Source organism: Cetorhinus maximus, chromosome 13 (assembly GCF_964194155.1).
Source record: "Cetorhinus maximus chromosome 13, sCetMax3.hap1.1, whole genome shotgun sequence".
Taxonomy (NCBI): Eukaryota; Metazoa; Chordata; class Chondrichthyes; order Lamniformes; family Cetorhinidae; genus Cetorhinus; species Cetorhinus maximus.
Window position 1 is genome coordinate 2,991,922 of NC_135891.1, and position 17,194 is coordinate 3,009,115.

The window sequence follows — 17,194 nt, forward strand, 5'->3', positions numbered from 1 at the left end:
TTACTGTGCTATAAATTCTATGCCAAGCACCGACAACAAGTAACAAATTTCCCATTTTCAAACCAAATGATATAAATAATGTTCCACGATGTAAGATCATCTCCAAAAAAGCAGGATGTCTGCTTGCCTCTCAAACCCATGACCTCTACCCTCCCAGAACACTAAGGGCAGCAGGTGCATGGGAATATTACCATCTGCAAGTTTCCCCAGTCACACGCTGTCCTGGCTTGGAACCGTCCCACTGTTTCTTCAGTGATATTGGAGCAAGATCCCAGACCTTCCCATCGACCTAGAGCAGCACTGTGGGAATACCAGACTGCAGTGGTTCATGAAGAAAGCTCACCAGCATCTTCCCAAGGGCAACTAGTACAGGACGACAAATGTCAGCTTTGCCCGTATCTAGAGAATTAGTAGAATTTTAAAAATTCTGCCAATATATTTGGGGAATATGTTGGTTAAAGGGTGATAACAGGCACTGACTGGGTGCTGTGCCAATAAGACACGCCTGTTTGAAAGTCTGGATTAAACACACAATTTTGGTCCTAATTCCTAATTAACATAATTTGAACCTGCCTGGGTTGGGGGTGGGGGGCAAGGGCATCTCAACCTCTTGCCCCTCTCTCCTGCAGCAGCTGGTGCTGCTCTGGCAGTCCTCATCTCCTCATCTCCTCCTCCCATTCTTCAGAGCGAGGGATGCATTATAAGGGTTTGTAAAGGTTAATGTGAGGGACTTTGTAAATAGCACCTCCCATAATGATGATGTAGGAGAACACACGACGAGGAGTCGAGAGGGAGAGTGTTCATATCTTCAGCTGTATAACATCTAGTCATGGGTACCTGTACATAGTTTAGTTATGTATAATAAACCAGTTATTCTTTGAATTTACCAATATCTCAGTAACCATTCCTTAGCTAGACTGACCAACATACGCAATGGAGGACCCCCAGCAAGATACCAGTGATCTGGCCAGCACTTCCTTTCTCCTTGCAACTCTTGTAAGGTAGAATAGCAACGCTCTCACTGTCCACCGAGAATTTGCAAAGTCAATGTTGCTCGAGTGTTGGTAAAATCTTGACAAAGTGGCCCAGAAAGGCCCCTGGTGTGTTTCAGAAGGTGGTCCTCACTGCTCCAGCCACAATGAACATAAAATAGTGAGTATCCCTTTAAGTAGCACTTGGAATCTCCCCAATACCATGTTTAATTGTAAATCGCTGGTTACTGTTAGGAGAGGGCATTAGTTCAAGTGCTGGCAACCAAAATGTGTACAGCCTTGTTATGGAACACTGGTGGGTAATTAAAGTGGCGATCAGCTGGTTACCCTCCTCCAGGCTGCCATTCCCAGCATTGATCGAACACCTTTATCAAGATGGTGTCTTACTCTTAATTTTTTAGTTTAAGACCCCATAGCCTGAACATACTCCCGAATATCACCCACTTGACTTTTCACACAAGCCATGTGCAGCAAAGCCACTTTCTCTCAATGTGTTTTGCTCTGTTTTGCCATCATGTTCCAGTGTTCAAATCATTAAACATATGTTTCTCAACTTCAAACAAATGGTGATTAATTGAAAGCTGATGTCTTGTGCAGTCCAGTTAATATATAACAGAGGAAGTGCTGTTCTGTCAGAGGGTCAGTATTGAGGAAGTATAGCTGTGTCAGGGGGTCAGTACTGAGGGAGAGCTGCATGTTTTGGTGGATCAGTACTGAGAGAGTGCTGCACTGTCGGAGGGTCATTACTAAGGGAGTACTGCACTGTTGGAGGGTCAGTACAGAAGGAGTGCTGCACTGTCGGAGGGTTAGTACTGAGTGAGTGCTGCACTGTTGGAAGGTCAGTACTGAGGGAGTGCTGCGCTGTCGGAGGGTCAGTACTGAGGGAGTGCTGCACTGTCAGAGGGTCAGTGCTGAGAGAGTACTGCACTGTCAAAGGGTCAGTACTGAGGGAGTGCTGCACTGTCAAAGGGTCAGTACTGAGGGAGTGCTGCACTGTCGGAGGGTCAGTACTGAGGGAGTGCTGCACTGTTGGAGGGTCAGTACCGAGGCAGTGCTGCACTGTTGGAGGGTCAGTCCTGAGGGAGTGCTGCATTGTTGGGGGGGGGGCGGCTCAGCACTGAGGGAGTGCTGCAGTGTCGGAGGGTCAGTCCTGAGGGAGTGCTGCACTGTCAGAGGGTCAGTACTGAGGGAGTGCTGCACTGTCAAAGGGTCAGTACTGAGGGAGTGCTGCACTGTCAGAGGGTCAGTACTGAGAGAGTGCTGCACTGTCAGAGGGTCAGTACTGAGGGAGTGCTGCACTGTCAAAGGGTCAGTACTGAGGGAGTGCTGCACTGTCAGAGGGTCAGTACTGAGAGAGTGCTGCACTGTCAGAGGGTCAGTACTGAGGGAGTGCTGCACTGTCAAAGGGTCAGTACTGAGGGAGTGCTGCACTGTCAGAGGGTCAGTACTGAGAGAGTACTGCACTGTCAAAGGGTCAGTACTGAGGGAGTGCTGCACTGTCAAAGGGTCAGTACTGAGGGAGTGCTGCACTGTCAAAGGGTCAGTACTGAGGGAGTGCTGCACTGTCGGAGGGTCAGTACTGAGGGAGTGTTGCATTGTTGGCCACTACCCTTTATGTGCATGCAGTAGCTTCCTTACATCAACTGCTGAATGACCAAGTTCGCACTTTAAGGTTCTGCCCCTTTTTTCTGGACTTGTTCCATCAGAGGAAATAGTTTCTCCATGTCTACAATATCAAATCCTCCAGAGCATTTCAGAGAGATATCGCTGTGCTCAGCATCTGTCTGTCTGAGAGCTGTCCTCTAGCTGCCTAATGATATTGTAAGCTACTGTCTGGCAGACTGTAGTACAGACAATCTGTGTGGTACATCACTGTCCAGATCTACAGTGCCATCTCCATTATACTGCCTTGTGCAATGATCCAAATGACTAGATTAACTATTGACATTTATTTAATACCTTAAATTGAGGAAAACATCCTCAAAACTTCCTTAACTTCAGCAAAGCTTAATCAGTCAAAATATGACACCAAGCCACATTTGGAAAAGTTAGGACCATTTACTAAAAACTTGACCAAAGAAATAGGTTTTATGGAGCATTTTTAAAAGACAGAGAGAGGTGGGGAGGTTTAGGGAGGGAATTCCAGATCTTAGGGCCCAGGCAGCTGAAAGCACGCCCTCCTATAGTAGAATAATTTGCCCAGCCCAGAAGACCGGAAGGAAAATACATATCAACATAGCTACTTTATAAAATTGTTATTTTATTTTAGAAATGGACAAAGAAAGGCTTTACCCTGACATGCCTGACTAGCCATGACTCATACCAGAGGAATTTCTAGTCTTCGGAAACCAGCAGGGACCTCATTACCTTTAAAAAGATGCTAATGACCCCTGTGACAGCAGAAAGTCAAATTCTAAAGTAATTAACCAACATCCTTTACATTTCTAAGGCAGAGCTGTAGACAACAGGGATGGTATGTTTGTAAGGACATTTTAAACCTCTCAAGATTCCAGACCTGGAAAAATACATCCTTTGTCCAATAACCCGGAGAAGTGGGAGGCATGTTAAATGACCTCCTCCAAGCAGCTAGATTTCTGTAACATTGCCGTGTGGAACTGAACCCAGGCAGTCTACTATTTTATCACCTAACAGGTAGCAGCAGAAAGAGCTCTGTCCAGGTAAATTGCCTGGCCCTCTTCTAGACTGAACTACTGGAACATTGGAACTCCTATATCGGTGCCTATTAGACTAATTCATCTCTATGTGCCCTCTTCCATTGGGGAAGTCCTCACTTCTGGAAAGATGGATCACCCTGCAACAGTATCAGCCGGCTAACCTCTGAAGGAATACACCAATGCATTTTTGATTCTGGACTCTGGACTCACATGAAGCCAGAGTTCTTATTTTTATCATGGTCTTTGCCCTGTACCCCTTTCTTTTCCCTTATCCCTCTTTTATTTTATGAGTGCAAAAGGGGCAGATGTTGCGAAATCCCTTCCGCCGTTTTGTGTGTGTGTAAAATAAACCGACCCTCTTATTTTACTTTATCTCGAGTTTGCTGTGGGGTCATTAACAGAGGATTGGATCACTCCAAACCGAAGGGTTGGAGAAACTACACCACCACTTATAAAGGGGGAATCAGAAATCAAAAGCACCTTCCTGTTTACAGACGAGAGGTGAGAGGAGAAATCACGACTGTTAAAATTAAACTCGCTCCTGCCCGTAACACATTAAAATAAGGCATGCTCAAAAGGTCAGAGCCAGAGGAGTGCCTAGTAGGGTTGGAGGAGGCTACAGAGATAAACAGGAAAGAGGATGAGAATTTTAACTTTGAGGTGTTGCCAGACCTGCAGCTGAAGTAGGTCAGTGAGCACAGGGGTGTCGGTGATTGGAACTTGTGCCAGGAAGGGTAAGGGCAGCAGAGCTGGGTAAATGTTTGGAGAGTGGAATGTACAAGTCTGACCAGGAGAACATTGGAATGATTAATTAAAGGTAGTAAAACGCTGGACAAGCCTTGGACTGAGGCGGGGTGAAGAAGGACAATGTTTATGAAATGAGATCAGAGACGAATCTCAGGACCAAATATGAGGTGAAAATCTGGCTCAAGCAGTTCACATTGTAGGGTATCTGTCACTTTACTCATGTTAGAATCACAAAGTGAGGTTCTCGTGTGCCTTGTGCCTCCGACTGGCAACACCCAACTCTCTTTCAGTGGTCACCACTGACCCTTCATTATCCCCACTGCTTCTTAAAACTCACTAACACCCTCTAACCAAAGTGGTGAATCTGTGCTGCACTCCCTACAGGGCCAATGTAGCCTTCCTCACGTGTGGTACTCAGAACTGAGAAAAGTTCTTTCGGATGGGGTTTGACCAGAGCTCTGCACAACTATAACATTACTTCCCACACTTTGTATTCCAGACCCCTTGACGTAAAGACCAACACTTCATTAGTCTTTTGAATTATTTTTTTCTGCCCGTCCACTAGGGTCTTTTGATTTCTGAACTTAAACCCCTCAATCTCTCTATTCATCCACAGTCCCTTGCTGCCCACCATTTATAAAATGCTCTGATCTATTTTTCTTAGGATCCAAAGTGGATGATCCCACACTTTCTCACACTGAGTTCCATCTTTCGTAGCTTTGTCCACCCACTTAATCCATCAATGTCCTTTGTAACTTTCTGCTCCCACATTAGTAACTGCGCCATCTAATTTAATGTCACCAGGAAACTTAGATATACGACTTTTTAATCTTTCATGGAATCGTTTAAACCTTACAGGGCAGAGAAGGCCATTTGGCCCATTGTGCCTATGCTGGCCTTTTGAAAGAGCTGTCTAATTAATCCCACTCTGCTACTCATTCCCATTAACCCTGTAATTTTTTTCCCTTCTAATATTTCAGGCAAGTGCATTCCAGATCAGAACACTTCACTGTGTAAAAAACTGTTTCCTTTTGTTATTTCTGGTTCTTTTTGCCAATTATCTTAAACCTGTATCCTTTCATTAACGACCCTTATGTTACTCCCTATTTACTTTATTGATATCCTTTTGAATTTTAAAAACCTCAATCTTTGATCTAAGAACAATCCCAGCTTCTCCAGCCTATTGGCATGACTGATTATCCCTCGTACCGTTCTAAAATAATCTCTAACTCATTGAGACGTTATTGTGTGTTTATTGGCAAGCCTACATTCAATTTATGTGAAAGGCTGGTGACCCGAATGTTTAAAGGAGTGAAGGAACCGGATTCCAAACACCTAATTGCAAAAGGAATTTACTTGCCCTAGAACTTTAATGTTAATCATTAAAGTGGAGGGAGACTGCCCCCTGGAGGATCTGCAGTTATTGATATTTAAGGTGGCCACAAAAAATGTTTCCTTTGTTTGGGCTCTTTGAGGAAGGAAAACGAAAGAATGGTATTTATATTGCATTTTTCACAACCTCAGAATGTCCCAAAGAGTTCCACACCCAATGAAGTGCTTCTTGAAGTGTAGCCACTGTTGTAATGTAAGAAACATGGCAGTCAATTTGTGCACAGCAAGCTCCCACAAACAGCAGCACAATAATGGCTAGATAACGTGCTTTAGCTGATGCTGGTTGAGGCATAAATATTGGACAAGGCACTGGTAAGCTCTCCTTCGAAATAGTGTTATGGGATCTTTTCATCCACATGAGATGGCAGATAGGGCCTCCATTCAACATCTCATCCAAAAAGCGATATCCCTGACGGTACTGCACTGAGAGGGTCAGCCGAGATAATGAGCTCAAGACTCTGGAGTGGGACTATAGAGGTGAGAGCCTGAGGGAGAGTGTATGGTTTCGAATAGGAGCTGACCATAATTTTCCCCTCTGGTAATGTGGCCTAGTAAAGTAAACCCCTACGCACGAGGGCCAATCCCAGTACCCTAGTTAAAAATTGTGGGTTCAAATTGTCGTCCTGGGATTTGAGCACGTAATCTGGGCCGACATTCCCAGTGCAGCACTGGGTGAGTGCTGCACTGTCGGAGGTGCCATCTTTCAGATGATATATTGAACCAAGGCCCGGTCTTCTTTCTCAGTCGGGCACACAAGGTCCCATTTCAAAGCATAGTTTCAAAGAGGAGCCGGGGGGGTGGGTGGGGGTGAGTGGGGGTGGTTATCCTTGGTGTCCTGGCCAATTCTGGGCACTGTATTTTAGGAAGAACATGAGGACTTTGGCGAAAGTACAGAAGAGATGATCCGGGGATAAGAGATCACATTATGTGGATAGCCTCAAGAAGCTGGAGTTGTTCTCCTTAGAATGGAGAAAGCTGAGAAGAGATTTGATTGAGATGTTTAAAAGCATGACAGGTTTAGTTGGAGCAAGGAATGAGAAACTGTTTCCAATAATTACCAGAGGGATCAGGCGATTAATAAAGGAACAAGGGGCGACATGTGCAATAATACTTTTACACAATGTGTAGTTAGGATTAGAAATGCGCAGCCTGAAAGTGTGTTGGAGGCAGATTGAGATTCTATAGACTCTGGAACAGTTCCTACAGATTGGAGGGTAGCTAATGTAACCCCATCATTTAAAAAGGGAGGTAGAGAGAAAATAGGGAATTATAGACCAGTCAGCCTGACGTTGGTAATGGGGGAAATTCTAGAATCCATTATAAAAGATTTAACAGCTGAGCACTTGGAAAACAGTGGCAGAATCGGACAGAGTCAGCATGGATTTATGAAAGGGAAATCATGCTTGACAAATCTACTGGAATTTTTCGAGGAAGTAACTAGTAGAGTTGATGAGGGGGAGTCAGTGGATGTGGTTTATTTGGACTTTCAGAAGGCTTTCAACAAAGTGCCACATAAGTGATTAGCATGTAAAATTAAAGCACATGGGATTGGGGGTAGTGTATTGAGATAGATAGAAAACTGGTTGGCAGACAAGAAACAAAGAGTAAGAATAAATGGGTCTTTTTCCGAATGGCAGGCAGTGACTAGTGGGGTACCACAGGGATCGGTGCTGGGACCCCAGCTATTCACAATATATATTCATGATTTAGATGAGGGAATTAAAAGTAATATCTCCAAATTTGCAGATGACACAAAGCTGGGTGGGAGGGTGAGCTGTGAGGAGGATACAGAGATGCTTCAGTGTGATTTGGACAAGCTGAGTGAGTGGGAAAATGCATGGCAGATGCAGTATAATGTGGATCAATGTGAGGTTAACCATTTTGGTAGCAAAAACAGGAAAGCAGATTATCTGAATGGCTATAAATTGAGAGAGGGGAATGTGCAATGAGACCTGGGTGTCCTCGTACACCAGTCGCTGAAGGTAAGCATGCAGGTGCAGCAGGCGGTAAAGAAGGCAAATGGTATGTTAGCCTTCACAGCGAGAGGATTCGAGTACAGGAACAGGGATGTCTTGCTGCAATTATACAGGGCCTTGGTGAGACCACACTTGGAATATTGTGTGCAGCTTTGGTCTCCTTATCTGAGGAAGGATGTTCTTGCTATAGAGGGAGTGCAGCGAAGGTTTACCAGACTGATTCCTGGGATGGTGGGACTGACATATGAGGAGAGATTGAGTCGGTTAGGATTATATTCGCTGGAGTTCAGAAGAATGAGGGGAGATCTCATAGAAACCTATAAAATTCGAACAGGACTAGACAGGGTAGATGCAGGAAGGATGTTCCCGATGGTGGGGAAATCCAGAACCAGGGGTCACAGTCTGAGGATATGGGGTAGACCATTTAGGACTGAGGTGAGGAGAAATTTCTTCACCCAGAGAGTGGTGAGCCTGTGGAATTCGTTACCACAGAAAGTAGTTGAGACCAAAACATTGTATGTTTTCAAGAAGGAGTTAGATATAGCTCTCTGGGCGAAAGGGATCAAAGAGTATGGGGAGAAAGCGAGAGCAGGCTATTGAGTTGGATGATCAGCCATGATCATAATGAATGGCAGAGCAGGCTCGAAGGGCCGAATGGCCTACTCCTGCTCCTGTTTTCTATGTTTCTATGTTTTTATGAATGGTATCTTTCCAGGAGGAATTGCATAAAAACTTGAGGAGGAGAGAAAATGCAGGGTCAGGAGGAAAGTGGAGGAATGGGACCAACTAGATTGTTCCTCAAAAGAGCAAGTAAAGACTTGATGAGCTGAATGACCCCCTTCTGTGCTACATTAATACATGGTCATTAACACATCGTTGTTTGTGGGATCTTGCTATGAACAAATTGGCTGCTGTGTTTCCTGCAATCCAATAGTGACTAAATTTCAAAAAATGTACTGCAATGGTTGTAAATTGCTTTAGGATGTCCTGAGGAAGTGAAAGGCACTATAAAAATGCAAGGGTTTCTTCTTTCTTTCCAGAACTTATCGGCACTCGGTACTCATGGAGAAAAAATGGTTTTTGTATTTTCCGGTTCTTTCCACTTTTTGTTACTCTTGGTTTTCTTCATTTCACATATCTTAAAGCATCGTCATCAGGGAGTCCCAACTGGAAACATGATGGAACATCTTCAGTAAATGAACACACAGATCAATAAGCACAAAATTAAGCCCTTATTTTTTCGCTTGTTGTATTCATTCTCTAAGGTTGCCCTCAAGAAGCAATAGGCCATTGTATAAGACTTCATTGTAGGAATATAAGTACAGGAGGAGGCCATTTAGCCCCTGAAGTTGTCTGAGGCTGAACCAGTCTATTTGCAACCTTGGTGTGATATCTGAACCCGAGATGAATTTCCAATCACGTATTTGTGTCGTCACTAAGATTGTCTATTTCCCCCCCTGTGGCATTTTCCAACTTTCCCCCTACAAATGTTCATCTACTGTTGGAAGCGTCATCCGTGTATTCCTTACCTCTAGGCTTGACATTTTGGAACGCACTCCTGGCTGCTCTCCCACATTTTATCTTCTGTAAACTTGAGGTCATCCAAAACTCGGCTGTCTGTGCAGCTCCCCATGTTACTGGACTAGTACAAAGAACAAAGAACAAAGAAGAACAGCACAGGAACAGGCCCTTCGGCCCTCCAAGCCTGCGCCGATCATCTTGCCCGTCAACTAAAACATTTTGCACTTCCGGGGTCCATATCCCTCTTTTCCCATCCTATTCATGTATTTGTCAAGCTGCCTCTTAAACACCACTATCGTACCTGCTTCCACCACCTCCTCTGGCAGCGAATTCCAGACACTCACTACCCTCTGCGTAAAAAAATTTGCCCTGCACATCTCCTCTATAGTTTTCTCCTCTCACCTTAAATCTATGTTCCCTAGTAATTGACTCTTCCACCATGGGATAAAGCTTCTGACTATCTACTCTGTCCATGCAACTCATAATTTTGTAAACTTCTATCAAGTCGCCCCTCAATCTCCGTCGCTCTAGTGAGAACAATCCGAGTTTCTCCAACCTCTCCTCATAGCTAATAACCTCCAGACCAGGCAGCATCCTGGTAAACCACCTCTGCACCCTCTCCAATGCCTCCATATCCTTCTGGTAATGTGGCGACCAGAATTGCACGCAATATTCGAAGTGTGGCCTAACCAAGGTTCTATACAGCTGCAGCATGACTTCCCAGCTTTTATACTCAATACCCCTGCCAATGAAGGCAGGCATGCCATATGTCTTCCTGACTACCTTATCCACTTGCGTTGCCGCTTTCCGTGACCTGTGGACCAGTAATCCAGAGGTTCCGGGCTAGTACTCTGGGGACATGGGTTCAAATCCCACCACACTGCTAGTGGAATTTAAATTCAATTAATAAACCTGGAATTGAAAGCTAGTCTCAGTGATTGTGACCATGACAACTATCACCAATTGTTATGGAAACCCATCTGGTTCACTAATGTCCTTTAGGGAAGCAAATCTGCCGTCCTTACCTGGTCTGGTCTACACGTGACTCCAGACCCAGAGTAATCTGGTTGACTCTTAACTGCCCTCAGTTCAAGACCAATTAGGGATGGGCAACAAATGCTGGCCTTGCCTTCAATGCCCACATCCCAGGAAAGAATGAAGTAAAAAACGTGACTCAAACCAATCCCCATTCCCCTGTCGCTCCTCTGCTCACTGACCTACACTGGCTCCCAGTTAAGCAACCCCTCAATTTTAAGATTCTCACCCTTGTTTTCAAATCCCTCCATGGCCTCCCCCCTCCCTATCTGTGTAATCTCCTCCAGCCCCACAACTCTCTGAGATATTTATGCTCCTCTAATTCTAGCCTCTTGAGTATCCCCGAGTTTACTTACTCCACAATTGACGTCTGTGCCTTCAGTTGCCTAGGCCTTAAGCTCTTGAATTCCCTCCCTATACCTGACCATCTCTTTACCTCTCTTCCTCTACATTTAAGATGTTCCTTAGATCCTACCTGTTTGACCAAGCTTTTGGTCATCTGACCTAATATCTCGGAAACCAGTCCTTCAGCAAGAACACATCGAACTTAAAGGGAGCCAACTTTTAAAGTTCAAGCACCAATATTGGAAAAAAGGCTGTTTGTAATGGACAATTGTCAGAAATTGACCGAGTTTCCCCTCCCAGCATTCCCCTGGACTTTGGAACTGGACTTAAAAGAAAACTCGAAATGAAAGACAGATAGAGTGAAGTGACGTCTTGAATATACTAGTCAAGAGATGGCAGAGGCAATCAGGCCACACAATGATTTGCATCTATCAAAGGTTTAAATAATTTGCCTCAACCATTAAGAACCCCTGTGGCCAAATTGTGGAACTGTAACTAGTCACAAGCTAACAAACTGTGGGTTCCAGTGTGCCTGGGCGGACGCCTGCATCTCTCGAGAATGCTAATCCCAAAAACTCTTTCACTGGAGTGAAACAATTCACCAATTCTGATGGTACTGATAAACCAGAATTCTCCCCATTGAAACATCTTTATATGTTAATGGACAATCACGGACCCAGGATGGGGGATTGTTACAAGATATAAGAAGGTACAATCAAAAGCGGGATGGGTTTGTGGCAATCATTGTCATTGTGATTTCTGCACTATAGGAAACCTGTGTTCAGGTATAGGGGGCGGTGGCTTGCAAGGTTATTGGGGACAGGATTGAGTATCCACACGTGGGAACATACTCCTCTGAGTGATCGACAGGATCAGTGCAGTTCGTAATTTCTGGGATCAGTGTTTGAAAGTATTGATTTGTTTCGAAGGGAGCAGGGTACTGACATTTGTAAATTACCAGTGATAACTGTAAATTGTTAAAAGAATACCAGGGGGCACTGAGCTGTGAGCCTTGGCAATTTTCTCTACCCGACAGGTTCAGGTCAGAGTTTTTTTTTATTCATTCACGGGATGTGGGCTTTGTTGCCTGGGCCAGCATTTATTGCCCATCCCTAATTGCCCTTGAGAAGGTGGTGGTGAACTGCCTTCTTGAACCGCTGCGGTCCATGTGGTGTAGGTCCACCCACAGTGCTGTTAGGGAGGGAGTTCCAGGATTTTGACCCAGTGACAGTGAAGGAATGGCGATATATTTCCAAGTCAGGGTGGTGAGTGACTTGGAAGGGAACTTCCAGGTGGTGGTGTTCCCATCTATCTGCTGCCCTTGTCCTTCTAGATAATAGCGGTCGAGGGTTTGGAAGGTGCTATCTAAGGAGGCTTGATGAGTTCCTGCAGTGCATCTTGTAGATGGTACACACTGCTGCTACTGTGCGTCGGTGGTGGAGGGAGTGAATGTTTGTGGATGTGGTGCCAATCCAATGGGCTGCTTTGTCCTGGACAGTGTCAAGCTTCTTGAGTGTTGTTCTATGAATAGGCTCCTTCCTGTCTCCATTATGGCCAGGATTTTGCCCTCAGCGGGCAGGGCTCAGTGAGGGCAGTCAGGAGGCTGGTGGGCCCAGTGTGTATACGCACTGCAACGCTGCCCGTGTCAGGGGGCGGGGGAGGGGAGAAGGGTGAGCGGGGAACTCCGTGCATGCGCGCAAGTGCATAAGTGCGCGCAGGAAAAGTGCTCTTGGAGCTGCCTCAGGGAGATGAAAATTTATGAAAATAAAAAATAAAGAATTTTAAGATGTTAAAAGCACGTCCCCTCATGGTACCCCGTCACATGAGCAGGTACATGTTATTAACGAAAAGTTAACATTTTTATTCTATTTTCATTTGCTGTTGGAAACCTCATCCCGCCCGTGGGTGAGATTTCCTGAAAAATGTGAGGTTGGACGGGCAGCGAGAATTTCATTAAGTTCAGCTTCTTTTTCCTCTTGAGTTTCATCACATGGGCATTTTCAGTTTCTATTTGGGATTTCCAGCGTCTGCAGGATTTTGCTTTCTACATCACTAAAGTAGCTCATAGATTATCTGGGGAGTGTCAGCCTGGATTCTGGGGAGAGACTCGAACTGTCGATCGCCCCCCCCATCCCTGACTAAAAGTCCTTAATAGGCCTGTTAATTGTTGGCGGGCACTCTGCCCACTCCCGCACACGCCCGCCAACCGAAATATCGCGCGAGGGCACAATGACCTCATGAGGCTTGCCCGACATCATCGCGCGTCATTTTACGCCCATTCGGGTTGGGCGTCCACCCTCCCGATGTGCGGGAAATCCTGCCCCATGTGTTTAAGGAGCTGGTGAAATCTGCCGGGCATTTTGGGAAGAGGTCATTCTGTTTGACTCAGCCTCAGCAAAACCCCGGCTCTCTCTTCAGTCCCTCTCTCTCTAACCTGGTGCCGGGCCTGTGACTGAAAATACACACTCCGATTCGCATACCAGAGACACGTCCGAGCCCGTCATATTTTCGATGTGACTGAGGGTGGAGGGTGGAGAATCAGCTGTTCCAGAAAGACAAGTCCCACTCTGGCCTTTTAGTTGGCGGGGGTGGGGGGGTCGACAGTTCGAGTCTCTCTCCAGAATCCAGGCTGACACTCCCCAGATAATCCACGAGCTACTTTGGTGACGTAGAAAGTAAAACCCTGCAGACGCTGGAAATCCCAAGTAGAAACTGAATGTGATGAAACTCAAGAGGAAAAAGAAGCTGACCGGGAGCTCAGGAACTGCAGTTCCCAGTGGACTTCGGGACTCCTGCACAGGCGCCCGGCGGGAAAGGGCCGCACGTGGACAGTTGGTGTCTTTTTCACCTCTTCAGGCCTGGGTAGCAGCCCTGCCCACCCGCGCAGAAGGAGAAAGGAGGAAAGTGAAACAGCGCGAAACTGCAGGCCCGGGTGACCTGGAGAGGCGGCGCCATTGCACAGAGTGTGTCCCAGGGAGCGGGACACGGGGAGGGGGCTGGGCAGGAAGCCCCAGCCCAAGGGGAGGGTCCCAAACGGGGGAGTGGGGCAGAAAGAGGTCCCAGAAAGAAGCCCCAAGTTTAGGGACCGGGACAGGAATCTAAAACAGGTCTTATTAAGTAAGGTTAGAAGCAAGGAGCAGTCTTGAAGCAAAGCGGGTTCGAGAGAAGCCCAGGAAACCCGAGAGGGCAGCCAAAGGTTGGTGACTCCGTGTTGTAGGGGGTAAGGGCAAAGGTGCCCCTTTGGAGCAGGGGGTGTTCTGTTTGGCGTGGCCGATGGTCTGAAAGTGTGCCTGGAAGGTGAAGTGTGAGTGTCCTCGGTGACCCAGGAGAAAGGAAGCTCAGAAGGAGAGACTGAAATCCTGGAGGTGGATCCTTGTTGAAGCCGTCCAAGTGGGAGTGACTTTTGGAGAGAATCCCAAGGTGGGTTCTTCACCGTGGTGATTGGAAACCCTTGTGAGAAAGACAGGGGGCACGATTTTCTGGCCCCGCCCACCATCGGGTTCATCCAGTCCCACCGAAAGCCAATGGGCCTTTGGCTGGGCTGGGCTGCCGCTGGGTTTCAGGTGTTACCATCCCAGCTGATGTTGATACTGGACCACGGCCGCGATGGGGCCAGAAAGTCCTGGCCAGAGTTTCAGTGAGACCGGCTGGCTCACGGTCTGGGTGGGTTGTTGAGAAATCCATGGAATCTGCTTTGGTAGCATCTGTCATTTATTTTTGAGTGTAGGATGCCTGGCTGCAGTTTGCCAGTTGGTTGACATGTACCACACGCTTACCCTGAATATTAGAGTATGAGGTAGGTATGGTAAATTATTTTACCTTTCCAAATTTGTATGTGTCTGTAAAAATGTAGCGGCGATGAGGGAATCGTGAATATTTGAATCATTTTTTTGTGTTTCTATTGAGATCTTTCCAACCCCTTTGTCTGGTGCAATATCGTTCATTTTTCTTGTTTAATTAAATGTTTTATTCTTTGTGTTAAATGCTCACCAGCAGACTCCTGTGAACTTGTTCAGTAACTTTCTGCCGTGGTTTCTAAAAAATATATAAAAGTTGGGATTTATCAAGCCGGGTTTCACTCTGGAATCTGAATTGTCCCAGTATGAACACCGGCTGGGATTGTAACACCTGAAACCCAGATCCTGAGGAGGAGGGGGAAACCTTCTTAAAGGATTTAAGGTTTCAGTTTGAATACCTTTCAATCGCTTTTATTTGAGTGGTAAAAACAGAAGGTGCTGGAAACACTCAGCGGGTAAGGTAGTGGTGAGGGGAGAGGAACAGGGTTAACGGGTAGATTATTACATCCCCCGGCCAGTGGGTTGCAGCTGGGGGCGGGGGGTGCCTGTAAAATTCCTCGGATGGCTTCCCGCCCACCCGAGCCCTCTACAATCTCACAGGGGGGTGGGTGAGGCCTAGTCTGGCCTCCCCGCCCTCGCCCCAATTCAGGCCCTTAAGGTGCTAATGAATTTAAGGGTCTTTAAGGGGCGTTTCCTGCCCGGCCTCAATTTTCAGGCTGGCGGTGGGAGTTCAGGGGCTGGGGAGGGTGTCTGGAAAGTGCCCCTGCGCAGGCCCAGGATGGGGAAGGTGTGGGAGGGGGGGTGGGGGGAACATCTCCGTCATCAGCCCCTTTTTTAACATTGGACGCTCCCCCCAATCCTCAACCAACCCCCAGCAACTCGTTTAAAAGGTACCTGGATCTGCATCTGAAGTGCTGGAACCTGCAGGGCTATGGACCAGGTGCCGGAAAGTGGGATTAAAATGAGCGGCTAGTTTCTTTTTTCGGTTTTTGGCTGGCGCAGACACGATGGGCTGAATGGCCTCTTTCTGCACCGTAACTTTTCTGTGACTCCAGACACTCTTAACAAGGTCTGAACCCTGTGGGTGCTCCCTCCCAACTGACCTCTCCACCAACACACCCGCTCCCCCTCTGCCCACCCCTTCCCCCACCCCCCCACCCCCCAGACCTCACGTCCCCTTCCTGTCCTGAGGTCCCCCCACGCTTACCTGGTCCTTGACTCCCAGGACTGAGGCTCTGGGGGCTGCTTGCAGTTCCAGTTCTGTCCACTGCAGCTTGTGGTGCTGCTGGGGCTAGAGAGCTGCTGGCCAACCTGTTTGGTCGGCAGCTCTCTGAGGCAGGACTTCTTGCAGAGGAAGGGGCGCAAGTCCCACCTCCAGTCAATTAATGCTCATTGAAGCACTAAGTGGCTACAGGGCAGCCGGTATCAGCCAGGACATGATCTCGAATGGCAGGAAGGCAAATCCCGCCATCCTCAAAACCCTGGTCAATGTTTCCGGTCACAGGCCTTTTCCTCAGGATTTTCTGTTTTAGTGATGTTGGTTAAGGGATAAATATTGGCCAGGATACTAGAGAGAACTCCTCTGAAATAGTGTTGTGGGATCTTTTACACACAGCTGAGAGCACAACAGGCCTTAGTTTAATGTCCAATTCGAAACACAGCACCTCTGACGGTGCAGCACTCCCTCAATACTGCTGGAGAAGCGCCAAAATAGGGTTTGTACTTGGAGTGGGACTCAAACCCACAGCCTCGACACTCAAGACACCTAAAGGCATTGACTGTTGTAGTGCATTGGATACCGTTTGGTAGGTCTTATTGAAGTCTTTGTAGTCTTAAGTAGGTTAACTGCATGTATTTACTATCTACAAGAATGGTATACATATATACAGTAAAGGGTACAAGCTAAAGGGCTGCCTCCATGCTTGCTTCTACACATGGCTCTGTCCAACACTAGGCTGACCCCAAGTGTGGGCAATGTGTTCTTTAACCTCACTGTGTGTGTGGTATTCTACTCAGATCCACTTCAACCCTAAATGTGCCAGACCCTTATACAATTGACTTCAGGTGGGAAGGGGCTGTATGTCCTTAGGTAATATATGTGTGTGAATTCAAATAGCAAACACTGGCAGCTGGATCACCTAATGTGAGTGTTCAGACAGCTCTGTCTCAATATTATTGAACATTGCTGCAGAAGGTTACTGAATGGCAATCAAGAGCGCAACCCTGGGTGATTTCCACTCCTGCCCTCCTTATTCCCAGGACATTGTAACATTCTTTTGCCAAGCAGACTGAGAACATCTGAACCATTCCTCGTTATTTTCGGATCATTTACTGGAAGAGCTGCAGTCCTGCTGATGTCCTGCTACTGGCACTGTTGGTCCACTGGAAATCAATGATCTCATCATTGCCACCTAGAGTGCTCGCTTGTCACTGCAACCCTGATCTGACCTGACGACACAGGATCAATTTAATTAAAAGAACACTTTCATAAACTTAAGAGACAGATACATTTTTTAAAAACTGGGGGATGGTTTAATCGAATCGGAGAGTATCCACAAATTGGTGAAAAACAAAACAGATATCCTGGAAACAAGCCATTTATTTCTTCATAAAATATTGAAAATCTTACCTGTGAATGCACAGTCTCCATGACATCTGGCATTTTGTGCCTGCTTAATTTCATATTCTTCCATAACTACAAATAACCCACTAGA